The 27,508-nt window shown below is 36.3% G+C and overlaps 1 protein-coding gene across 1 annotated transcript in view; it reads right to left on the bottom strand.

The window, feature by feature from the left end:
* The window catches only part of LOC101899368 (transcription factor E2f1), a 160,949-nt gene that overhangs the window by 62,522 nt on the left and 70,919 nt on the right, over positions 1-27,508 (bottom strand). Inside the window, exon 5 of the mRNA XM_059122770.1 lies at positions 5,576-5,631. The gene's annotated coding sequence lies outside the window, so the exon portion shown is untranslated. The remainder of the gene's footprint in view (positions 1-5,575; positions 5,632-27,508) is intronic.

Genomic DNA, 27,508 nt, shown 5'->3' with positions numbered 1-27,508 from the left:
TAAAGTTTATGGAATGGTCGAATACAAGTCGTGAACTGCGATATACCCTTCGTTTGAAGGCCATAATTCGTGGCAAAGGTGACCAATTCGAACAAATCTAAATTTTTATCTAAGATTTGATTCGAAATTATTTGCAAATTTCAATTTTTTTATTACTCCTAGGTAAGGTCCGAAAATGGACAATATTTGTCTAATTCGTCAGGTACCTCCCCCACAAAATGTGAAATAAGAATGAGATTGTATCCAAAATTGACACATTCCAATATTTCTACTAACAGAATATCTGGTATGAAGACGAAATATATCGGATCAGTCCTTCTGGTACTTCCCCCCCCCCAGAAAGGGTCAACATTTGTCAATAACCATGAAGCTCATAAAAAGCGAAATGAGCAGCCGATTTCTTTCAAACTCGCCACATCCCAATATTTCTAGCAACACAAGATCTGATTTGAAGATGGGATATATCGATCTACTCTTTTTGGTACGGTTCGATCATAAAATGCGAAATATGCATCTGATTCTCTTTAAATTTCAGCAAGGATCTCTAGATCTCTGCCCACTCCTTCTGGTACCTTCCCAACAACGGGGCACAATTATCAATACTTGTGTCTGTCCTAACTTGGAAAACAAGTCTGTCGATTCTTTTCAAACTTGGTATATATATATATTTCTCTCAACCAGAGATCTGACTATGGAATTTATCGGCCCACACTCTGGTACCTCCCACACAAAATGATAAGATTTGATCATAAAATTGGAAATAAATGGTCGATTTTCTTCAAATTTAGCAAATTCCATTATTTTGACCAGTATTAGATTAACTGCGCATTTCAACATTTTCAAAAAAATTATCACATATTTCATATAAAGTGAGTGGTAACTTTTATATTAGACTTATGCCAGATACGAAATTGGCAGTATGGGCCCACTTATTCGTACCATCCCCGCATGTCAAAAAATATTTAAATAAACGAACACTGTCCGAAGGTATACATACATAACCGACTAATACTTTTAATAATTTGTTTTAGCTCTACTTTCCCAATCTGCTGGATTTCCCCCGTAATTATGGAAAAATTGAATTTTGTCGCACTAGCTCTATTACTAGTTTTACCATAAAAACTTCATGGCGACAGAACACATGTTAATGTCACGTGTAAAGTGGTCTTTTCAAATTTTGTGATTAGCATAACGTGATTAGGGTTTTATTACGTTTTTAAGGCGTTTTAAACCATTAGTTGACCAAGGCCCTGCTTGGTTTACACCTACACTAAGACGTCTACGTAATATTAAAAAATAGACTTTTCAAAAATTTCAAAAAATCTAACACTGCCGTAAATTATTCAAAATATTCCATGGCAAGAAATAGATATAATTCGGAAAACTCCAAATGTTATTCTCAGCATTTAGCCCAAATGCGGCAGAATTTATTAAACAATCCTAAGAATTTCTTTAAATTTGTAAACTCCAAAAGGAGAGCTCAGAAATTTCCCTCCAGCATGAAACTTGGTAGTAAAGAGTCTTCAGACAATCTTGAAATTGCAAATTTATTTGCTGACTTTTTTCAGTCATCCTATACCCAGGGCACATCAAGAGGCCCTTGCGAAATTCATACCACTTCATTGAATCACTTTCCCTGCATTATCTTAACCGAAGACGAAGTCTTAAATGGATTAATGACATTACGCTCCTCATTTTCCCCTGGCCCTGACGGTGTTCCAACCTATATTTTAAAATCTTGTGCTAGAGAATTATACTTACCATTGACTAAGATATTTAATTACTCCTTGAAAATAGGTTATTTTCCAAGCTTCTGGAGATCGAGTTTTGTTATTCCACTTCACAAATCAGGCAATAGACGTTTCATAGATAACTATAGATGTATTGCTAAGTTAAGTGCCATTCCTAAACTTTTCGAACTCTTAGTCTCACGTCGGATGTCACATTTTATAAAAAGCATATTATCACCTTTTCAGCATGGTTTTATGAAAGGCAGATCTACTACTTCTAATCTTTTAGAATTTGTGTGCCATGTTCACAACGGATTTATAAATAAACAACAAACTGACGCTATTTATACAGACTTCAGTAAAGCCTTTGATACCGTAGTGCATAAGCTTTTGCTATATAAACTCGATACTATGGGTTTTCCGACAGCTCTGTTAGGCTGGATTTCATCATACTTGGAGGGTCGTACCCAAAAAGTCATTTTCAATGATTCATTTTCAAAAAATATTGTTGATTCTTCTGGCGTACCTCAGGGTAGTCATTTGGGCCCTTTACTTTTTGTTTTGTATCTTAATGATCTCCCGGATCACATTCGATTCTCTAAAATATTAATGTATGCTGATGATGTGAAGCTTTACATGCATACAAATTCCCTTGACGATTCGACTTTCTTACAGTACGATTTACATTCCCTTGTGAACTGGTGCAGTGCCAACGGTATGTCCCTTAATCTTAAGAAATGCAAAAAATTTTCCTTATCACGATCTCAGCCAATACATTCTAACTACTTTATTAGTTCATACAAATTAGAAAATGTTGATTCCTTTACTGACCTCGGTGTTATTCTAGATCCTAAACTACGTTTTCATTTACATATTGACTCATGTGTTAATAAAGCCAAGTCTTTACTAGGTTTCATAAAACGCTGGTCTAAAGAGTTCGATGATCCATATGTCACCAAAAGATTATTTGTAAGTTTAGTTCGCCCAATATTAGAGTACGGATGTATTCTGTGGAGTCCTTTTTATAAATGCTACTCGGATAAAATCGAATCAGTTCAAGTTCAATTCCTGATTTTTGCTCTACGGGGCCTTAACTGGAACCCGACAGAATTACTTCCACCTTATGAAAATCGTTTACTGTTAATTGATCTCCCAACGCTTGAAAGGAGGCGGTTTATGCTAAGAGCGTTATTTATTATCAAATTAACACGCGGTTTGATTGATTCTCATTTTTTAACTGGGGAAGTTACTTATAATATTCCTTCTCGCAGAACTCGTCATTTCGAACCTTTAAAGTTATCTCTCGCAAGAACTAATTTCGCAATCAGTAACCCATTGAGATCCTTATGTGTAATTTACAATAGTCTATGTAATAGTATTTGTTTAAGTAATTCGTTGAACTCTATTAAAAGATCTATTCTCCACATGTGATTGTATATGTTCACTTACCTATTTTTTTTATTTTAAAAAGCTCATTTTTGCGGCACCTGATCTACATCTCCCTTTGCGGAACCAGTAGACCCAGCCTTTGAGCACTAGTTGTCAGAATCTTTAAGTTCATTTTAACGGCACCTAGTCTACAATTCCCTCTGCGGAAACAATAGACACCAGCCTTTGAACAGTAGTCTTTGTTTAACACATTATTTTCACTGTTATTTGTTTATATTTGTTATATTTGTTATAAATGTTATATGTTTTGCTCTAATTCCTTTCTCTTTAGTGTATTTTTACCTATTACTATGCCGGCTGATGTACTAGACTGTAGCTGGCACCACTAACTCACAACTAACCCAAAAAAAAAAAAAAAAGATTTTTGGAAAAAAGGAATCGAAAAGTTCCCTTAAGAAAATCGGTAGAGACTTAATGTTTCCTGACAAAAATCGTCGAATTGTCAGAAACATTGACAAAAACACGTTCACAGATCGATTTGGCGTCTTATATTTTGAAAAATAGTTCCGAAGGGGAAATACTACTCCCATATTTAATACATCTCGCCAATTTGGTTTTTAAAATGACGGTACAAGTGTTTTCCTTGCTTCCTCTTCCATGATAAGTACTTCTTTTTCTGTAAGTCTATTTGGATATATAGTGGTATCTCTACTTCCAATAATAGCTAAGTTCGGTTGAAATAATAAAATTGCCATACTATCTATAAATTGTCTACTTCCTTCCCGCCTTCCGTTGCTATTCATCTTCTCCTGTAACACTTGCAAAAATCTATTGAATGCGAATTATGACAGTGCAAATAAATAGAAACACACACACACACACACACACGTATTCAATTCCCAAATAAAAACCATTAAGCATCGGCATCACCAGGGAATTATGGGAAATGGAATATCAAAAGTACTCAAGATATCCTGTTTGATGATGAGTGGTGTGAAATTCTCATGATTTCTTAAACAGCACAACTTGGCACAAAAATAAAAAACACACACACACACAAAACCGAAAAAGTAGAAGATCCGAAACAAAGACAAATATCTTCTAGGAGGAGGCCAGCATTCCTTTATTCGAAGAGACAGACAAGAAAAGTTGAAAAAAAAAAAAGGAAGAAAAACATGATCACTGTTTACTCTGGCGTTTATTCCCTTTGTCATGCCTCTGAGAGAGAGTAAAAACCTGTCAAATCATTTGAATTCCAGTTGTTGGACAATTTCAAATCCTACTACTTCCATACTCTTCCTCATCATCGTGATCGTTTTTAGCATAATGATGATCATCAACATCCTCATAATTGCCGTTAGTACTCTTTGCCCCATTATCATCGCTCTTGTCCCGTTTTTCAATCGTTTGGCTTTTTAAATGTTCGTGGCGTTTTTTCTTGCGCAAATATCAGCCCATCTTTTGGGCCACATGAGGCAACAGATGATTTTATGGTGCCGACCAACAAAAACAATCCTCCTTTGGCTATGTGAACGAGGCAAGCGAGCTGAACAAAAACTGCTTTTAATACTTAATAACAAACTAACACAACATTTCAGGCAGTCTGCTTGCCTGCCTGTCCGACAGCCAACCAAACGAAGAACCATTCTGCCACTAAAAGAGTCCAAAATGAATGCAACCTTTCAATGATTTCTATTAAATAATATCTTCGTCGTACGTAACATGTTTGTGGTTCTTTAGTAAGAGGCTGTGGCCAAGATCTGGCTTGGGCAACGTTGGGCGCCATAGTGAATTTTTTTGTGGATAGTTAAATGTTGTAGACAAGAGGTGGGTATCTGTAAGCGGGATATTAGAATAATACAACAATTTGAATTGAGTAAGCTTTGACATAAGTAGAGAGGGTGGAAGTTTGGCATGTGACATAAGTAGAGGGGGTTATACAATTCCACATGGAACGGACCGAACTCACACCTTAAGAATTTTAAAATTTGATGTGTGTTCAGAATATAATTGTTTTAGTTCTTAAATGTGTAAGTGATCATTCAGATCAGTGGAATATCACTTTTGTAAGTCAAAAATTATAAAGTTGGTTATATGAAAAATAATATTTTTTTAGATCGAGTGTAGCTTCGACTGTGTGACACATAGAGCCGCCCTGTTAAAATTAAATGTTGTCAATATCCTCCTCTTCAATATTTTTTAACAAAAACTTGTTTAACATGGCCCGATAACGTAACGGCCTCTCCTTGCTCACTTTCAAAAAATGTCCAAATTATGCCTCTGGACCAAAATCTGCATCGGTGCATCGGCTTTTCAATGTGTGCGTGAGGGTTGGTTTTCAGTGCCAAATGCTCTTAACAAAACTGATTGCTAAGTGTTTGATAAGAAAAATCGAAATCTTAACTATTGAACTATTGAGAGCGCAATTTGTATAAAAATGGAAAATTGTTACTTACCTGAAAATAACACAGCGGTACTGCCGACTTTTGCAATATTCCAAGTTTTTAATATTCTGAAAATAAACAAAGAAATGGAAAGTCAATTTTGGTTTTGTATTTAATGCCAATTTATTTCCAACAAAACATTGGGCGCCACTTGAGCCGAATAAACCATTACTAATTTTCAATATAACCTAGCAAAAATATTCATTGCAAATCGGGATCGATCAATTTGTTTTGAGTATTTTTTGGATATATTCGATAGGTTTTTTTTTTAACATAAAACAGGTTAAAAATGACGGGTAATCGATTAAAAATGCAAGGGAAAAGAGTTAAAAAAATATCACTCGGTTTTGAAGACAGATGTATACCTTCAGCCAATGTTCGATTATTTAAATATATTTTGACTTCTGTTATGATGATTCAAATTTTTGACCCTCGATGGAGTAATTTGGGCCAATATTGACCATTTCATATCGGACCTAAATAAATATGGTATAATCATTGCGACGTGCCAGGTTTCGACCATGGTGGTTGCTCATATGAGATATGTGATAATTTTTAGAAAAATCACTGACTTGCTTCGCTCGTTATGACAGATAAAAGTATTAAAATAGGCGATCCTTTGTGAGCGAGGTACGAGAAGGAATGGTCCAATTTTTACCATCTTTATAACAGATTTTGTGTTGATAGAAAAATTGGAATTTGTCAAGTCTGAATGGAAGCAGATATTAATTTCGCGTTTTATGAGCTTCATGGATATTCAAAAATTTTTACCTTTGCGGGGAGGTACCAAAAGGAGTGAACCGATATCTTCCATCTTCACACCAGACTTTGTTGTTTTTTTTTAACATATTTTTTGTTGCGAAAAAAACCTTTTTGGAAGGTCTATTTACTTACTTACTATTTACTTAACTTACTTACTATTATTACTATGTACGTTATCTCTCGAATAAATGCTTCAATGTTCTCTTCCAACGATAAACTCTATATCTCTAGATCAGCTTCTGTGAGTCTATAAAGGGAGTCGGTGCTAGATTTCATTAAAATACAGTCTAAATATACCAAGTCCATAGGCAATTTAAAGCGAGATAATACATGGACTAACTGTCGTCAGGTTCCTACTTCTCCTCCAAATATAGGTGATAGCAAGCAATCGCTAGCAACTCCCCATATTGATGTATAGGAAGGATAAGAAGCTACCCCAAGATTTTATGACCGATTGACACCTTTCAACCCATCAATTCTTCTAGTCCTGATGTGCAACATGCCATGTGTGGGGGATTTTTTGTCTTATGTTGTGCTTTGTACTCAGTCGGTAGAAAAAGGTAACGGTGATATATGTTCCAAAAGTCGGGAAACCCAGTAACACTTTACCCAAAGACTACAGAGAATACCTAAGAGAAGTTACTGCATCTGGAAATTCGTAATGTAGGTCGGTCAGTGGAGACAGTCCTACACAAAGTTGTCCAATACATTGAGAAACATATGGACTTTACATGGCCAGGTCGATCCTAAATGCCCTCTATATCTCTGATATTATCTACATCCTGATTGAATGGCTTGATGGAAAGCTAAAATACAGAATAATCAATTCAAGCTTGGTTGAGTTCTCTCACCCTTCTGGTGATCAACTCTGAGCTTCGACCCACTTCGAATAAAAGCAGTCGCATATGCCGATGACGTAGTGGTGCTTATCGAGAGGGGTACTAAATGAGGCCTCGTTGCACTCTATTCATGCAGAAACCCCATTGGGAAGAGCTGGGGGGCTTAGACAACAAGTCGTACACTGGCAATTGAATCCTGGTCGGCCACGTTCAAATTAATCCACAACACAGATTTAATTGATTGAGAATCACCGCGTGAAGTTAGAATCTTGACATTTTATACGAAGGTCAGCCTTGGTGTGTTGGCGTCTAATAAGTCTGGGTTTTTGGAAATTCGTACTAAAAGTACTAAAAATTTAAAAAAATTGGAATGAGAGCCCCTTGTGGAATGCAGCTACGAAAAGTTCTAAAATGGTTCTAATGTTCTTCAATGGAAATTTTATATGAGAATCAAGGCTAAAAAGTAAGTTTGATATATGAAGGTGGTATTGGAAATATGTACTAAGGGTGCGAACTGTACTAAATGCTTCCAAATTTGGAACTGTTTGGTTTAGGTTGAACGGTCGAAGCCGAAATTTCCATGTTTTGTATTGAAGTCCCTATTGGTGGCACGAAAAATACTAAATGCTACTATATTTGGTACAATGTGGTATTGAATGAAGACATATTGATTGCAGTTGTAAATTTTGTATTAGTATCGCTGATCCTGTGCAGCCTTAAAATATGGAGGTGGTTTCGAAAATGTGTACTATAATTGTACGAAAGTACTAAATGGTATATTTGGTATTGGGTGAAGGAATGTCGCTGAAGTTCTGAAATTTTATATTTAGCTCACTGATACTGGTACCTAGATACCGAGTTTGAGATGTGACAGGTAGTTTGGAAATGTGTCCTATATTTGTACGAAAAGTACTAAATTTGATATTGGGTTAAGGGATGGGGCTGAAATCCTCAAATTTGATATTGTGGTCTCTCTCTGTTGGTATCTGGAATTAAGATATGAAGGTTGTTTTGGTAATGTCAACTATAATAGTACGAAAATTACTAAATAGTACCAAATTTCGTATTGGGTGATGAAATAGAGCTGAAATCCTTAAATTTGATATGGATGTTACTGGTCTTGTCTGAAGAAGAAGCTGGTAGTAAATTGTACTAAATTTGGTAATGGGGGATCTCTAGTTTGAGATATGGAGATTATTTGGGAAATGCGAACTATAATTCTTAGAGAAATACTAAATGGTACTAAATTTGGTATTGGGTGAAGGGATGGAGTTGGTGGTGTTGGTGTCTGTAGTTGAGAGAAAGAGCTGCTTTTCGATATGCCAACTATAATTGTACCAAATGGTACTAAATTAGGTAATGGGGGGAAATTAAAGAGCTGAAATCCTGAAATTTGATATCAATATTATATTAAGAAATTGACCCACTATTGGTATCTGAGGTTGGGAAATGGAGTTATTGGAAAAAACGTTCTATAATTGTTCGAAAAGTACTAAATGGTACTAATTTGTTATCACTGTTCGTATCTAGAATGGAAATACGTACTAAATTTTATTAAAATTGTTATTGGGCGAATAGATTGAGCTGAATTCCTGAAATTTGATACTTAGGCCACGGTTGGTTTCTAGGGTTTACTCGTTGAATTAGATTTGGACAGAAAAATTGGATATGAGTCCATTGTGCTATGGTTTTATTAATAACCTCTTCGATAAACTTAAAAAAATAACGATTTTGAAGACTTTTGACCGTACCCAATTTTGTTTATCAAAAAAAAAAAAAAAAGAACTACATACAAACATTAGATATCGAACATTGGTACAATATTTCGTACTTTTTGGTACGTTTCGTACCGTTATAATTCTTTTTTTTTTTTCAAAAATTCCAGTCTTATAGAACCCCACCGCACCAAAATCTGTTTTCATACAAAATTTCGCCGCTTTAACTTCAGTCGAGTCATCAGAGCAAAACGTTGTTTAAAAAACTTCCATAAAAATTGTCACAGCACTTAATATTTTAAGATTCCATGCTGGGAAACAAATTTGTTGGCCCTCGACTATTTCCCATAGATTGGTCACCTCTGGTATGGGTGTTTTATTTTTTCCATCAGCAATTGTCTGGTGCTTGTCCTTTTGCAAGACCAATAACTTGCTTAAGGTAATTCCTGGAATTTTCAAACAAAAGCCGCCATTCTCTAAAGCAAAACAAAGGAGATAAAAATACAATTTTTGTTTTCTAAAATACGACCAATGCGAGATGTCTCGATGTCTCGGTGAGATCGACAGCGATTCCAGTCTAGAATCTCAGGTTGTTCCGCTGTTTCCTTAAATATCCAAATTCTTTTGTTAAATGATGACATGAAGAGAATCCAATGGAAAACGGAGAGAGAGAGAGAGAGAGAACAAAGAGAGAGCCAGTGAAGAATGCAAAAAATACCAATTTACAAAGGAAGCAGGAGATAAAGAAGACAGGGCAAAGACACGAAAACATGGAAAATAGTTAATCTCTTCTTGCATAAATAGCAAAAGAATCAAGAAGCATGCGATAGATGGGGTAAGCCGTTCCGCGCTGTCTGTCTGTCCGTCTTGTGCCGAATGTTACTTAATCTGTGTTGGGTAATTCCTGGCCTGCCTGTGTGTCCCAAATTTAGAAAACTGGTATTTTGTCACTTTGTTGTTGGCCCGAATACCAGAAAACAACCTCATCATCATCACCATCGTGATTGGCGTTCCATGCAGGTAAATTTCAGGGCATTTCAAATGCAAATTATTTTCAGTTTCTGGTCCTCCATTCTTTCTCGGATGATAATTTTTCATTGGGGATCTTCCTTTTCTTGCAGTCTCTGTCCTCTAATCGTTTGCGTCAGTGTGAGCGTGTGTGAGTGTGTGCAAATGTTTTTTATGCCGTTCATTTGATTTCAGGCCATTATCAATCAGGGCGGCCCGTAAGAAAATAACTAAATGTATAGGTACGACTTGTTGTTACATTTCGGGTTCATTGATACGAAATGCTGTTGTTGTAGCTGCGTTGCTCATATTTCACAAAAGAACTGCCAAGATCTTTTGATTGTTCTGTTCTCTTCGTTGACTGAGGACTGAAGGGGAGGGAATGTTTTTAAGACAGAATTCGAAATTAGGTTAGAATTTTTGTTTTTGATTTTGGGAGAGAAGTCTTTGGAAGACATTTATTTCTAATTTATGAATGAAGAATTTCTGAGGCGTAAAAGAAATCCGAAAAAAGGTTGATATAACAAATTACAGCTGTTGCTGTTATTTTTTTTTTGGGAATAAGATTTCTTGTTTTCTTTGAAATGTTTGGTTGGTTATTGGGAATTGGAGCTGGTATTGTTTGCCAAATAAAACCATCCTAATGCCAGAAATCAGTAGCTACTTTGTGCAATAATTTCAATGGATTCCATTTTTTGGAGAAACATGAAAAATTTTACATGGAAGGTTATTCAGATTTGAAATGTTTTAACCCGATTCAGAACCAACATTGATGAAAAATTCCGCTTCTGAGTAGTAGAGTTTATTTAAACGAGCCATCATGGAAATGGTCCTGTTCTTGAAAATATTAAATGTCAAGATTTTAAATCCGAAAATTCTAAGTCGATTAGCCATGTCCGTCTGTCTGTCTGTTGTAATCACGCTATCTTTCGAACGAATTGAGATAGAAGGCTAAAATTTTGCAAACATATATATTTTGCCAGTAGGCAGGTTAAGTTCGTAAATGGGTCATGTAGGTCCACGCCTTCGTGTAGCCCCCATATAACGGCACCTCCCGATATTCGGTATTTTGATGATTTTAGCGACATTATTTACAGGGATTGTTTTAAATTTCGCATGTGAAATTTGTAATGGATACTTCAGCCCATGTCAGAAAATTGTCTTCGTCTTCGTATAGCCCCCCCCCCCCCCCCCCTATATAAGGGTACCCCCTATATTCGGTATTTTGATGATTTTAGCTACATAATAAACAAATTTTTCTTCAAGTTTCGCATTTAAATATTGTAATAACTTACGACAAAAGTTGCCTATGCAGGTCCACGTCGTCGTATAGGTATTTTTAAGATGTTAACATAATTTTTAACGGATTTTATTTTTTTGAAAATTGCCAAATTTGTACCAAATGGTGGAGGATATTAAAAGTTCGTCCCAGCCGAACTTACGGCTTTTTTACTTGTTAAATATTGTTAGATCTCTTCGAATTGGTCACCTTTGGCACGAATTATGGCCTTCAAACCGTCAATGAAACCGTCACACGATGCCCGAATATTGCTCTGCGGCATTTTGGCCCATTCCCGGCGAAGTGCTTGCTTGAGGTGATCGTCACTTTGGTATTTTTAGTGCCAACCTTGCATTCCAAAATACTCCACACACATTAGTACAACCGATTGGAGATTTTGGTGGCCATTGTACGCTGGAAATGAAGCGAGGAACCTCATTTTGTAACCATTTTTGGGTTGGCGCGTGCTGAGTGCGATGGTGCTGAGTTCTGTTAGAATGCCCAAGGTCTGCGGCCAAAATGTTTGTGTGCCCAAGGCTTCAATACACCCTTCAGAATATTTTCGCGATAATACTCGGTATTTATTCTGATGTCACGGTCGATTAATACGAGCGCAGAGCGACCATCGGCTGTTATGGTGGCCCACACCATCACCATGGCCGGCGCTTGAGTTCTGGTGGCCAACCGAAGGTGCACATTTTAAGCTGACCTCTTTGGCAAGTAAACATGATCATTTTGTTTTTTTTTTACAAACTCCGCACGACGAATGTTTTCTCATCGAAGAAAACCAAATTCGGCAGTTCACCACTTTCGGCCAAGCGAAGCAACTCTTTAGCTATTTTGAGTCTGTTTCTTTTTGTTGCGGTGTAAGTTCTTGCACTTTGTGGAATTCAATGGCTTTACCCCGAGCTCATTTTTCAATATTTGTCGAATGGAATATTGCGATATGTTCAGCTCATTTCGTCATTCATTTCATTTTGTTCAGCGAGTTTCGATCAAGTCGCTTCTTTACTTTTCGAACCACTTTTGCTGTTTTCTTTCGTCCATTTCCTTGACGTCGGGCTACGCTACCAGTATCACGGTAACGAGCGATGGTACGAGACACAAAAGATTTATTCACATTTAAATGCTGGAGTGCTTTGACGATAGCCACTTGTGGTTTTCCAGCCAAATATAAAGAAATCGCACTATAACGCCTGAATTCCATTACGAATTACTTTTTTTTTTGGAAAATTCTCACCAAAATGCTTTTGTACGTTTGTAAACAATATAATGAGCAGTCACTGGAATAATTTTAACATATGTCGGACGAGTGACTTAGAAATGACAGCAATCTGAAGTTGGTTGCAGTTTTTTCATCTCACCCTGTATATGTATAATTTGTCATAGTCCATTCGATATTCAAACAGTAAACTTAAAAGAATTCCGGTAAATAATATCGCTAAAATCATCAAAATACCGAATATAGGGGGGTACCATTATATGGGAGCTATGAGAAGAAATGGACCTTAATATGTAATTTTTCTGTCATATACTATAGTACCCATGAAGAACTTCGAAAACGAAATTTGAAACAATTCCGGTGGATAATGCCGTCAAAATAATTAATATATTGAATATAGGGAGGTACCCTCATATGGGGGCTATAAAAAGACGTGAACCTGTATGAACAATTTTCTGTCATATAATATAGTACCAATTAGGAACTTCAAATTTGAAACATTTCCGATGAAAAGTGTGACACAATCATCAAAATACCGAATATCTGGAGGTACAGGTATATGAGGACTAGAACTAAACTTAGACCTATATTGATAGTTGCAGTATGCAAGGATATTTCCTACATAATGGGAACACATGCAGCGAATTTACAGCAAATTCGGGGTAAAATTGTGACAAAAACACCCACAAAAGCCTTAACTCTGTCGGTACAGTTATATGGGACTATAATAAAATGTGGTCTTATATATCCCATATGTCTGTCAAGTTAAATTTAAATTTAATTAGCAAAGACACAAACCATTGTGATTTTTTTCTCCGGTTCAGAAAGGGTTTATGAAGAGAAAGAGAGAACGAGAGAGAGAGAGAGAGAGAGAGAGAGAGAGTAAACCAGAAAATATAAAAGTATTTTAAATTATTTCATTTTTTTTATCAAATGTCAAAATATTCGGCACAAATTTCAAATTTACAAAGAAATCGCTAAATTAAAACTTTTTAATAAAAATTACGTTGAAGAAGTTTGAAACCTTAACTCTACATTAAAACCCAGAATATACGACATAAACATGAAGCGGTGTAGAGGCTGGGCACGAATGAAAGGTCTCAAGGAGTTCTTTCCGAATATATAGACGTTATAGGCAAAAGAATTTCAGACTTAGGAATTTTTCGAATTTTCTGACAAATGATCGCTCAATTTGAGGGAAATTTCAAATAAAATGGTCTACTGAACAGAAACTAAGAATTAAGCGGTTTTGAGGAAATTTGTAGTTTGAAGGTAGACCAAGTATTAAAAGGCACGTCATTATCATTTAGAAATCCTTGGATTTTCGGAAATAAATATTTCAAGGGAACGAACAATACAAGAAGGCGTAGAGACTTAAAATAAGGTAAGATTTTTCACCGGCAAAAGGTACTATCAACATAAGATATGTTATAAAGATGGTAGAGATCGAACCATGCCATGCTACCTGCAAGATTTTTAAAAACAAAACGTTCAAAGAAATTTCACACACACACAACATTTTTGCTAATGCAAGATCTGTCGTGACGATTATTTATATCTGCGAACTCCTTCTGGCACATATTGTGACATTTAGTACTTTCCCACCTCCTTCTTTCAACTACAGACACCATACCGAATTTAGGTACGCATTTTCAAACCCATCTCCATATCTCAACCTTAGACACACACAGTGAGTGACCTTAATATCAAATTTCAAGATTTCAGCTCTGTAATTTCCCATATTTAGTACTATTTAGTACAATTATAGTAAGCATATTCAAAACAAGCCCACCCCCCCTTCAACAACAGACAACAACAGTGACACCTATATCAAATTTCAGGATTCCAGTTCTATTCCTTTACCCAACACCAAACGTAGTACAATTCTGTACTTTACGTACAATTATAGTACATATTTCAGAAAACAACTTATATTTATCCAGGCTACGAAGCGAACCTAATATCAAATTTCAAGCACTTTATGTTCACCCAATTCCAAATAGTACCAAAAATAGTACTTTTTAGTACATTTCGTGCAATTGTAGTAAACATTTTCAAAACCACCCTTTTATCGCACACTTAGTACACATTTACAGTCACCTTCAAATATCAAACTTACTTTGCAACCTTGATTCTTGCCAAGCAAATGTCAAGCTTTTAGAACTTTTCTTAACCTTAAAGTACGAGTTTCCTAAGACCCTGTGGTACATCTATCTTGTATTCATCCATCAGTGAGTCTCATTCCAAAGTTCAGAATTCAAGCTCATTCCGTTTGCCAATACAAAATATTCAGTTTTTAGTACATTTTAGTACTATTCTTATCCGTTTAGTACGAATTTCTAAAAAATCCAACATTCTCACTGATAGATTATTAAATTTTTTAATTAATATATTCATCCTCATTTAAATTCATATCGAATGGAAATTATTTCGAAATCCCTATCCTACAAAAACAAATACTTTACATGAAATTTAATTGCATTAGAGGTGTAAACCAAGCGGAGAACCTCCTTTTCTGCTCACTCAAAGGCAGCAATAATTTGCATTTCTGGGCATTATCGATGGGCAAACTGAAAAAATGCGCCGCTGCTATGCAAAACAAAACACATTCGAATTACACCCCGAACGACACTCATTAAAATGCAAACGAAAATCCCGATTATAATAAGTAGACAATGGGAAAATTTCCATAATGATTTGTCAACACCACCTCCGACACCCTGCCAAACGACAACCTCTGTGTGTGACACCGTGTGATGGAAAACTGTCGCGTTTGATTGGAAACCCCAGCTAATTAAGGGTTCAATGAATTCCGGACTAAAACTATTCAATTTTGTAATTAGTTGCAAAAACAAAAACGACAAGATATGAGCGGAATTTCCAAACAATTTTCTCTTGATCAAAGAATCCTGCCTAGATCAGGCAATGACACGTGACTTAGGGACAAGTCCCCCTCCTGCAAGTATACTCATGTTTGTGAAAATTTATGAGACACCGACATGCATGCCTCGGCTCAAAACTAATGCTGCACATTTTTTTTTTTCGGAAAGGCTGTATATTTTACCTTTGCATGATGAAAATCCATTTATTGCCATCGACATATTTTCCACATCGATTGTCTATTGTCACCTTTTTTATGAGCGGGATTAGCGATGGCCCAATAAACTGCCCTAAAATAGTTGAGCATTGGTTGTTGCAGCTTTACCTAGGAAAACAATTGTCCGCTGAGGTGAGCGAGTGCACACCGGCTGGCCGTATTTGAACAATAGAACAACAACGACAGCGTTACAATAAAGTCGAACCAATTGAAATTGTTTTATGAGCGAACGAGCAAGCGATCGATTAAGGGTACGAGTGGGCACGGAGAGTGGTGGTATTGGCTTTTGTTTTCCTCAACTATTTGCTTTGGCTTGCATTGAAAGTGACATCTGCTGTTTGCGCAGGCGCACACCAACCAGGGCACTGCCACCACACCTATGTTCGAAAAATAAAACAACAATACTTCGCGCAAGTGATTAACTCTGCCACACATACCCAAGCGCATATTATGTTTAGGAAACACCAAACAACAAAAACAACTGCTGCTGTCAAATTAAAGTGACGAACGATAAGGAAGTTGTGACGCCGTTTTTGCTATTGTTCTTTATTGCCCTGCAAAGTTAATAACCGAGCAGACGAAGGATCCTTTGTTACGAGGTTGGATTAGGCGAATTCGCCACAGGACGACATTGACAAGCAGAGTTCAATGTCACAACAATTAGTGACAATAGATTCGTTACACCTAACCTTCACTCTCTCTTCGTTCTATTGCTCTCTTAGAGTTTCACCTTTTCTCGGAATTTAATTCACCGAGGTTTTAAATCGAAAAAAAAACTACAATTCCATCGATTTATGATTTATTACCATTTAATATTGTCACACAAATTATCCTCAATTAATATTCGACCCTGAGAGTGTTTACCTTCTGCTACTTCGTTGTTGTTTAACATTATGTTGCACACACCTTTCATTTACATAACAATCGTTTCGGAAATGTTCTAGAAATCAAATTCTATTAATAGTTACTTACAGTTGGCATATACAGTCAGCGTGGAAAATAAATTATTATTAACAAACCGAAATCGATATTGCAAAATTACTATGCCCTCCAACATTAGATAAAACAAGTAGAAAAGTAGTAACTTTGGATACCTTCCACCATTTGGAACAAATTAAGAAATTTTCAAAAAAAAAAATCCATTAAAAATTTTGTAAAAATCTTAAAAATACCGAATATCGTAGATAAGGCCGGCATATGGGGGAATATACGATATTGTAGACCAATATAGACAAATCTATGTCTGAGGGTAAAGTACTCACAAAGAACTCCTTGCGTAGAATTTCAGACTATAATCATCGAAATGCCGAATATCGGCGGGCACCGTTATATGGAGGCTATACGACCTATATAGACAATTCTCGATCAGGGGGTAAAGTGCTCACAAAGAACTCCTTGTGTAGAATTTCAAACAATTCCGTTAAAAAAGTGTCTAAAATCATCAAAATACCCAATTACGGGGGGTACCGTTATATGGGGGCTATACGATATTTTTAGGCGGGATAGTACTCACAAGGAACTCTTTGTGTGGAATTTCAGACAATTCCATTGAAAAATGTGGCTAAAATCATCAAAATACCGAATATCGAGGGGTTATATGGGGGCTATAGCCCATCTCCGAACTTGACCTGCCTGCAAACAAAAGACAGATCTGTGCAAAATTTTAGCTTCCAATCTTAATTCGTTTTGAATAGCGTGATTACAACAGACGGAAGGACGGACGGACAGGGCTAAATCGTCTTACAATTTTACGCTGATATGAACTTCGTTGGGTCTAAAATTATTATTTCGAATGACGAACTTAATATACACTCCCATACTATGTATGGTGGAGGGTAAAAAAAATTCAACAAAAATCATTTCAAGGTAGCACAACTGATAAAGAAAAAAATAATTTTCTATGCAAAAATATACCTACAATGTCGGGATAGTAGCCAATGTCCTCCCTGAGTACAGTTCTGATCCAGAAAAGAAGAAAATGTGGACACTTATTTCAGATTTAATGATTTGTTAACAAATTAGGAAGTATCGGTCGGTTTTGCTGACAGGTAATTACCCTTCGCCAATGTCCGTTCTTTTAATTGTGAATTACGTAATGATTCTTAAAATGTTGACCCTTTATTTGGGTGGTACCGAAGTATTGAGCCAACATCTCTATTTCATATCACATATAAATATTATAAAGTGCCAGATTTGGACTATATCGACTACTTCCTTCATTTTTTTTGAGATTTGTAATATTTATTGCAAATGCTAGTTTTAAAAAAAATTGAACTTGAACTCAATTTTATTAAACCTGCATTTGAAATAATTTAAAATAAAGGCCGAATTAAATAACTAAAAATCAGAAAAGACAAGTGATAATTTTTATAAAATGTTGAAATAAAATGGTCAAGATATAGTGAACTGAAGTATTCCTCTTCAGCTTATACTGACAAAAACAAAGGGATGTGGAAAATTCAAAGAAAAAACGAAAATATATTTACATTATTAATCGAAATTAGAATTGACCGATATATCACATCAGCACACCAGATTGGGTTCTAATAAAAATATTGAGACTTGTAATATTATATGAGAATCGAATGCTTATTTCGGATTATTATTCAAAATGTTGACACGTTTTGTGTGAGAGGTACCAGAAAGAGTGAACCGGCATATTCCATCTTTATACCAGATATTATGTTGATAGAAATATTCAGATGTACGGAGTTTGAAAGGATACAGATGCTTATTTCGCATTTTATGAGAGACATAATTATTAAAAATTTTAACCCGTTGTGGGGTCACTCCAGAAGGAGTGGACCGATCTATTCCATCTTTCTACCGGATCCTGCGTTAATAAAAATATTTGGATATGTGAAATTTGAAGAGAATCGTATACTTATTTCGTATTTTATTGTTGTTTTAAATTTTAACCCTATGTGGGGGAGGTACTTGATGAAGTGGGTTTATATTATCCATTTTCGCACCTGACCTCGCACAGATACAAATATTTGGATTTGCAAAGTTTGAACAAAATCGGTTGATCCTACCTTTTTCTATGATGGAGATTATTTTCTGTGAAAAGTTTGGAATTAGATCGATTTCAAATGTCCTAAAGAGACTCAGAGTCTATGACGCACGTTTTGGCCGTACCAAATGATATATACCCTTTGTAGTCATATAGCTGAGGGTATAAAAAACAGTTAAAAAATGGTCAGGGTTGTCCCGATACATAAGCAAAAGGGAAACGTATGGGATAATTTCCTATTGTCGCTAATAGTGAAAAAAATTGGTTATAACTAACAAGCTGCGGATCATAAACATAAATTCCCTTAGCAACATGGTTGACTCCGAAAAAAAGATGGTGGAGTTCGAGTACAAGAATCCTAAAAAATTAGTGTGACCTGGGCTATTTAGAACTATTGGCATTTCGCTTGTAGGTCAGGAAATAAATCAGATATTTTCACAACTTAATGCAAACCCTACATCAATTACAGTCGAAGACCCTACGGGCGGTCAAGTTGTGATTAGCGGTATATCACCCACTAAAAAATCGATATATGCCCTGTCCTACAATAGCACCCGACGGCTCACTGACGAAAAATGCTAGAGACTTAGCATGAAATTGCCTAGAGGCATTATCAGGCTTACTTATTATCCATGTGTATTTCCGAGTGTAAGTAAAAATTGTCATTTTACATATGATTAATAATTATTACTATCTCACATTTGCATATGTTTTTTATTTATATATTATTTTGATGGCATTGTTATTAAATTGTATTTTATATGTATTTTTAAAGCAACTATACTTTCACACAACACTTTTGATTAAATTATATTTTTCCGATGAAGACAGGGGTCCTGTGATCGAAAAAGTAGGTAGGTAGGTAGTTTCAAGTTTTGATTGTATCCCAATTAATGGTGCTCTCCGTATAAAAATTGAACAAGAATTTTTTGTAGAGCAATTCTGAATATTTGCACTGTGATTTAATACAAAAATAGCTATGCAAATATATATGACCATTTTAATGATTAATTTCAAATTTCCCACACAAATTTCAAGATAGCGAAAACAACGTAATATAGGATATATTTCTCAGAGTCACAAAATAAGACTTCCATAATTTTGTAATTATCTTGCAATATTTCGAGAGATTTTATAAATTTGGTGGGCGAAAGGTATAATCTGAGTAAGATTTCCCAGAAAATGATGTATAATAACACCAATATTGCTATGCAAACGATAAATTTGGTCCAATCTCAGACATTGTTCCAGAATTTTCTGGGAGAGAAAAGAGCCTTTATTTAGCTTTGCTGGTCATAGCTCCCCAGCGCAATTTCGTTCGGCCAATTTGAAAAGTCAACGTTTGATAAATGTGAAGGAGCTGAGCTGCAATTCTAAAGTTTGTCATGAGGGGTTATAGCATTTTTGAAAATTCGTACTTAAAGCGTAAAAAGAAAATGGTAGGAGGTTTAATTTAATTTATTGAGTCATAATCATATAATCATCCAGAGTATGATTTAATTCCAATTCTAATTAAAAAGACATTTGAAAAGCAAGTTATAAAGTATCATCCAGCTTATTTAAAATTTTGCCCGATTTGTGGGGGAGGTACCAGAAGGAGTAGTCCGATATATTTCATTTTGACACCAGACTTTTTGTTGATATATGTGAAATATGAGAAAAATCAAATGTTGACCCTTTGTGAGGGAGGTACTGTACATCTTAACAACTGGAACAAAATCCGACAATTCTATGTATTTTTATGAATTAATTATTTTCTTTGAAACATTTGACCTTTTGTGAGGTACCCGAAGGAGTGGACCGACATCTCCTAAATCGATCTTGATAATAATATTAAGAAGTTTCGACGAAATCGGATATTCCCTTCGAGAGATATCATGCACACCACTCAGACAAACAAACGGAAGGACGGTCACCGCTAGATCCACCCAAATATCTTTAAACGTATTTGGTCAAAAGAGACCTAGGTTTCAAAATCTGTAATTTCGATAAGGATAAACGTTTTAGGCGTATCAAAGGACCAACGAGTAGACCAACTGAAGTTGAGCCATTTTGTATAGGATCTCCAAAATCCCAGCATTGTTGCTCTACTAGTAGAATATTTAGTTCCAATTTATACGAATTTCTTAAAATCTCATCCCGACCCATGCTTCGCACCATGAGTTTGCTATATGTGATGTATAAAAAGTTCCTATTTTAAAAGTATGGAAATGGAGCTTGGAAACCTACTTTAAGTAATTTTTGGTACAAATCTGCATTCACCCTGCATTCACCTTGCAATTTCCCATCTCTTCACACAAGAAGTGACCAGCAAACCCAATTTTTGAATTTTGAGTTGACATTTACGCTTTTACTACATATTTGGCATTTGTGATAGATTTTGGGAATCCTATTTTCACCGAAAACGGTTTAGCTTCGCCAAACAAAGCTAAAAATTATGTTTCAAAATGCAAGTTTTAAAAGTACAACGTTTAGTGCCATTTAGTACTATTTTCCAAAAACTTATTGGAAAATAGTACTATGTACTATAAAAGTACAAGATTTTGGCTCCGGAATTACATTTTTAGTATATTTCAGTATTTAATACTAAAACTATATTTGAGGACATATTAATACACATACTAAAGCCTATCACCAATTAATGCCGGAGGAACCTCTAGAAGTTAGGCTTAGTCTTCGCAATTAGTATATTTCTTGTACGATTTTTGAAATTGAACTTAGCAACATAATTTTGATTGGTTGGACAAGACTAAATGTATATTTTCAGAATTCTAGCTCAAGCAAGGCAATATACAGAGTGAGATGAAAAAACTGCAACCAACTTCAGAATGTTGTCATTTCTAAGCCACTCGTCCGACAGCTGTTAAAATTATTCCTGTGACAGCTCATTATATACAGAATGAGGTTCCTCGCTTCATTTCCAGCGCACCGAAATCAATTTCTCCAAAATCACCGGATACCAATCCGTTGGACTATTGTGTCTGGAGTATTTTGGAAAGCAAGGTTGGCACTAAAAAAATACCAAAGTGTCGATCACTTCAAGTAAGCGCTTCGCCGGGAATGGGCCACAATATCGCAACATTCGGGCAGCATGTGACGGTTTCACTGGCCGTTTGAAGGCCATAAACATAAACGTATTATAAAATTTGATGCTACTTCCGAAATTTTTTGCTTTCATTCAATTTGACTTCATTCAGTTTGACTTTGTTGCAGTTTTTCTATCTCACCCAGTATAGTTCTTTTAAGTACCATTTTAGCACAAATTTCCTAAACAAATTCTGAGGTCTGGAACCTTTATTGATCTACGTACAAAATTCTAAACTTTAGAATTTACCGCCAAAAACAAGGTTTTCATACTTTCTTAGTACGAATTTCCAGTAATGACACACATGCTAAATTTAGAGATGCTAACCCCTAAAATTATTGATTATTCGTTTATGAGTTTCTTAAAAAAATCCTGCCTTATTGTCCACCTAAAAAACTCCAGTCTCTAGTTCTTGCTTCTAAGCGTTAATGTCACTTATTGACATCAGTCATTAATTTTTCACAATTTTATGCAGCAGAGTTTCAGTATCGGGGTTTTTGTTTTACCAAGAAATCTGGACTCCGGATAGTAAATAAAATATTCTAACCTCCAAATACCTCTGCAGCGCACTGTGCAAAAGTAATGCAGTAATGACACCCCATTTAAAAGGTAAATTGAACCGAATATTACCTTGGCGTTGTTCTTGGTTTGTTGACGTCAATATCAACGAATGGTGTTGTTTTTGTTTTTGTCGTTGTTGTTGTTAGTGGTGGCGGTGACGTTACCTTCGATTTAGTTCTTGGTGTTGCTTTTGTTTTTTTTTTTCTTCTTTTCAGCAAAACAATGGCAGTTCCTTCCGAATGATCGAAGTTTTTGCTTACATTCAGTTACAACTGCTGCTGCCGAGGATGGTGTTGTTGTCGTTGTAGTATTTCAGCTTAATTATGAGTTTACTGGAAATCTACCTTTCGAAATTTAATAGGTATCGTTTTACCTCCGCCGCCTTCCAATTCGGATAGGTCTTTGCCCGGCAATCGAAACCAACAACGAATGCAGCAGGGAGTGGTGGTGAAGCAGTGCCCTTTGCTACCCCCATTGACGACCAAATAGGTCTCTCCAATCGTAGCAAGATGAAGGAGACAAGAGGAAGAAGGAGTCGCGAACATTGCTCTCCTTAGGTTTGTTTGAAAATGTCTGCAAAAACACCAGTTGTCGGGTTTTGTTGTTTGCAAAAATAAGTACATCATTGTGAGGGAGAGAGGATGAGAGAGGAGTTTTAAACAACACATTCGGAAGAGGAACTTATTTTGCATTGTCTTAAGGGTAACAACATTACTTCTTCTAAGGGTTGTAAAAGAAGTTCGTTACTATTTTTTGTTCTTCTGTTGTCCCTTCAGCTCAAGATCCTGGCTGCAGGAGCAACAATTTTCCCCCTTTTTCTTGAAAAGTTGTGCCTCTTGACATTTGCCACAAACTGTTGCAATCGTTTGCTAAGCGTAAATTCCACCAGTAAATTCATCATAGAAAGGGGTTAATAGTGCGCGCATAGCGGTGTGGTGGTACGTGTGTTGGCCCTGCTTGCGCTCTAGCTTAAATAACTCTACAGATGTCTGAACTTCGTACGGGAGCGCACCAAGGTATGGCACATGTCAATCTACTGCTATGTTGCTTTTTTTTCTTGTCAGCAATTCTTTCTTTTCTTCCTTTGCCAGACAAGTAGGGAACACGAAACGAAACGAAGAAAAAAATGTCAACTTGTAAACATTTTTGTAATTTTGAAAGGAATTCCGAGTGTAATGAATGTGTCAGCTGCGTATTATCGACAAGTTTGAAGTTCGTATGTGTGTTGCTAGACTTTTTCTGTGTGTATGTGATTAGAATACAATGTTTTTATAACTAATTATTTGAGGGAGTCCTGGCAAACGGACAAACAAAGTGTCGTTACTTTTCGAAATTTTTATTTCTTTATTCGATTTCGTATATGACCTAAGACTGATAACGTACCAGTTGTAACGTACCAGATTTGCGCTATATCGACCACTTTCGTCACAGTTTATGGGATAAGTAATAGTTTTTGCAAAATTTTGAAATATGCAGAGGGTACCATATATAGCGGACCGAAGTATTTCACTTCATCTAATACTGATAACAAACTATTTTGGTGTGTGCAAAATCTGAAGGAAATCGAACATTTATTGCCAATTTATTAATGATAATCAAAATATTCAACTTTGGTGGACAAGGTAGCACAAGGAGTGGGCCCTACGATCCCTTATTTACATCAGACACCTGCCTTGTTTCGCAAGTTATGAGACATATATGTGGGGTAGACCGATATCCATCATCTTCACTCCAGATCTTATGTTAGTAGAAATATAGAAATGTGCGTTGCTTAGAAAGCCTCATATGCTAATTCCGCATTTTAGGAGAGATATATTTATTGACAATTTTGACCCGTTTTGGGAGAAGTACCAGAAGCAGTTGGCCGATATATCCCATCTTTACACCAGATATTTTGTTAATAAAAATATTGAGATGTGCAAAACATGAAGACAATTGGACTCTTGTTTCACATTTTCTAGGAGTTATAATTATTCAAAATGTTAAACCGTTGCGGGGGAGGTCCCAGAAGGAACAAGCGGATGTATCCCATCTTCATACTAAATCTTAAGTTGGTGAAAACTGGTAGGATGTGTCACGTTTGAAAAGAATCCGATGCTCATTTCGCCTCTTATGAGCGTCATGGCTATTCCGAATTTTGACCCGTTGTGGGTGAGGTACCAGAAGGAGTGGTCCGCTCGATCTTGTGTTGGTAAAATAATTGGGATGTGTGAAATTTGAAGACCATGGGACTCTTATTTTACATATTGTGAGAGAGACGATTATTCAAAATTTTCACCCTTTGTGGGAGAAGTAGCTGCAACCAATATAGCCCATCTGCATATTACATCTTGTGGTTATAAACATAATGAGATGTGCGAAATTTGAAGACTCTTCACATTTTATAAGAGTTATAATTATTCAAAATTTTGACACTTTGTGGAGGAGGCACTTAATAGAGTGGGCCGATATATTCAATTTTCATACTTGACCTAGCACTGATATTAACAAAGTTTGAACAAAATTGGATGGTCCTTTCTTGTTCTATTAGGTAAAGTATCTTCTATTAAAATTTGAACTTTTGTGGTCCGACTTTTGTAGGTCCGACAGCCATCTGACCTCAAGATGGGATAACAATGTTTCTGACTACAGGGTGAGATAAAAAAAACTGCAACAAAGTCAAACGCCATATTTTTTACATTTTTTATTTTATTGAACGAAAGCAAAAAATGTCGGAAATAGCATCAAATTTTAGAAGAAGTTTAGATTTGTTCGAATTGGTCACCTTTGGCACGAATTATGGCCTTCAAATGGCCAATGAAACCGTCACACGCTGCCCGAATGTTGTTCTGCGATATTTTGGCCCATTCCCGGTGAAGCGCTTGCTTAAGGTGATCGACACTTTGGTATTTTTTAGTGCCAACCTTACTTTCCAAAATACTCCAGAAACAATAGTCCAACGAATTGGTATTCGGAGATTTTGGTGACCGTTGTGCGCTGGAAATGAAGCGAGGAACCTCATTTTGTAACCATTCTTGGGTGGCGCGTGCTGAATGCGATGGTGTTGTTGGAATGTCAAAGGTCTGCGGCCAAAATGTTTGCGTGCCCAAGGCTTTATTACACCCTCCAGATTATTTGCGAGATAATATTCGGCATTTATTCTGATGCCACGAACCGAGAGAGACCATCGGCTGTTATGGCGGCCCACACCATCACCATGGCCAGCGCTTGAGTTCTGGTGGCCAACCAAGTGCACATTTTTAGCTGACCTCTTTGGCAAGTAAACACGATCTCATTTTGTTTGTTTACAAACTGCTGGACAACGAATGTTTTTTCATCGGAGAAAACCAAATTCGGCAGTTCACCACTTTCGGCCAAGCGAAGCAACTCTTTAGCTCTTTTGATTCTATTTTCTTTCTGTTGCGGTGTAAGTTCTTGCACTTTTTTTTGGAATTTCAAAGGCTTTACCCCGAGTTCATTTTTCAATATTTGCCGAATGGAATATTGCGATATGTTCAGCTCACGAGCTATTTTTCGGCCACTGCGACGTGGGTTTCGATCAAGTTGCTTCTTGACTTTCCGAACCATTTCTGCTGATGTGGCTGTTCCTTCCGTCCATTGCCTTGACGTCGGGCTACGCTACCAGTATCACGGTAACAAGCGATGGTACGAGACATAAAAGATTTATTCACATTTAAATGCTGGAGTGCTCTAACGATAGCCACTTGCGGTTTCCAGTCAAATATAGAGAAATCACACTATCACGCTTGAATTTCATTACGAATAACTTTTTTTCTGGAAAATTCTCACCAAAATGCTTTTGTACGCTTGTAAACAAAATAATGAGCTGTTACTGGAATAATTTTAACAGCTGTCGGACGAGTGACTAAGAAATGACAGCAACCTGAAGTTGGTTGCAGTTTTTCATCTCACCCTGAAGACGAATTCCTGTCGCTTAGGTAAGGTATAGAATTTTAACGTTTTCTAGCACCTATAGTAGAATTTTATGGCAAATAATTCTGTAGAATATTTTGATCCGCTGGGATTCAATTTTAGTTTTTTAGCCATATTTTGAAACCAAATATGAGCCATAAAAATCCATTTGTCGACTCGCTTGAGGGTTACAAATAACCCCCCACAATTGTTGAGAGGGGGAACTTGACCCCTCTATAGCTTGGTTACTTTGCGATGTAAACTTTAAAAACGCCTCTACACGTGTATTATATTTAAGCTCCATTTTTATTATCTGCTGGATTTTTTTGTAGACCCAGATAGATGATATCCAGATTGGCAGATACCGTCAGATCCACCATAGGCCTCTGTAGCCATAAGGCTTAAGGTATACAAAATTACTCTATCCAAATAAAGTTTTTTTATTAAAGTTCTTTTCCCTTAAAAATTCCATCAGCTCAACATTGGAGTGTCATTGAGAGGTCATTGACCCTTCTTGTGATTTATTTTTTTGATAAGGGGTTTGCAATTATGTATGTGTCATTTATATTTAACTATTTTTCAAAATGGTTTCAACGAAAATATTAGTCTCAGAGGATTTTGCATCCTCGGAAATTCCAAAACACAATCTAAGTTCAATAACCTATAAGACATGTGTCATTATCATTAGGACTTGTCATAAAACCCAATCACCACGCATGTCTGAACGCCTTGCAATGCCAATAAAATCCCTCAATTGTCCCCAGAGAACAGTTTTGGTGCTCCAATTATCAATTCCATTTCAGATAATTTCAATAAAACACAAAATTGTTGTCAATTGACACGACGACGGACAGACAGACAGCGACATTTGGCAATGAAATCCTTTTCAAATTCATGCTAACCAAAAGTCTTTAGACCGGAGACCGGCCATATGGGTGATGGGTGCTGTTGTTGTTGGATTTTCTTTTGTCACAAAATTTGGTATCCAGCTGGCCTTTCTTTGTTGTCAAAAAAATATTTCTTTTCATAGACTTTGCCCCTCTATCTCCCGGTGGACAACTAAGAAAAAAAAAACAGCCAAGAAATATCAAGGAAAAATCAAAGCAGAGGGAGATAGTATGCGGGGAAAGTAGGGAGCAAGCAACAAATGTCATCCCAAATCTAGTTATGATTGAATGAAGGCCGGCAGGCAGACTGCCAACCAGCCAGGGCGCCCAAGAACGAGCCAAAAACAAAAACGATTTGAACCTTTCAATTCACAACTGGGACATGGGACATCTGTTTCAGTGCCGTGTTTTCGTTGTCAAAAAAAGAAAAACTAGAATTGAAGATTACTCAATGCGCGTTTTGGTGTTGTTGTTGTTGTTGTTATTGTTGCTTACGCAACAGTTTACATAACCTTTGTTCTCTTTGGGGGTAAGATTTCATGTTTGATTATCTAAACATAAGTCT

This window comes from Musca domestica, unplaced genomic scaffold (genome assembly GCF_030504385.1).
Source record: "Musca domestica strain aabys unplaced genomic scaffold, Musca_domestica.polishedcontigs.V.1.1 21, whole genome shotgun sequence".
NCBI lineage: Eukaryota > Metazoa > Arthropoda > Insecta > Diptera > Muscidae > Musca > Musca domestica.
This window is presented reverse-complemented; position numbering and strand designations above follow the sequence as displayed.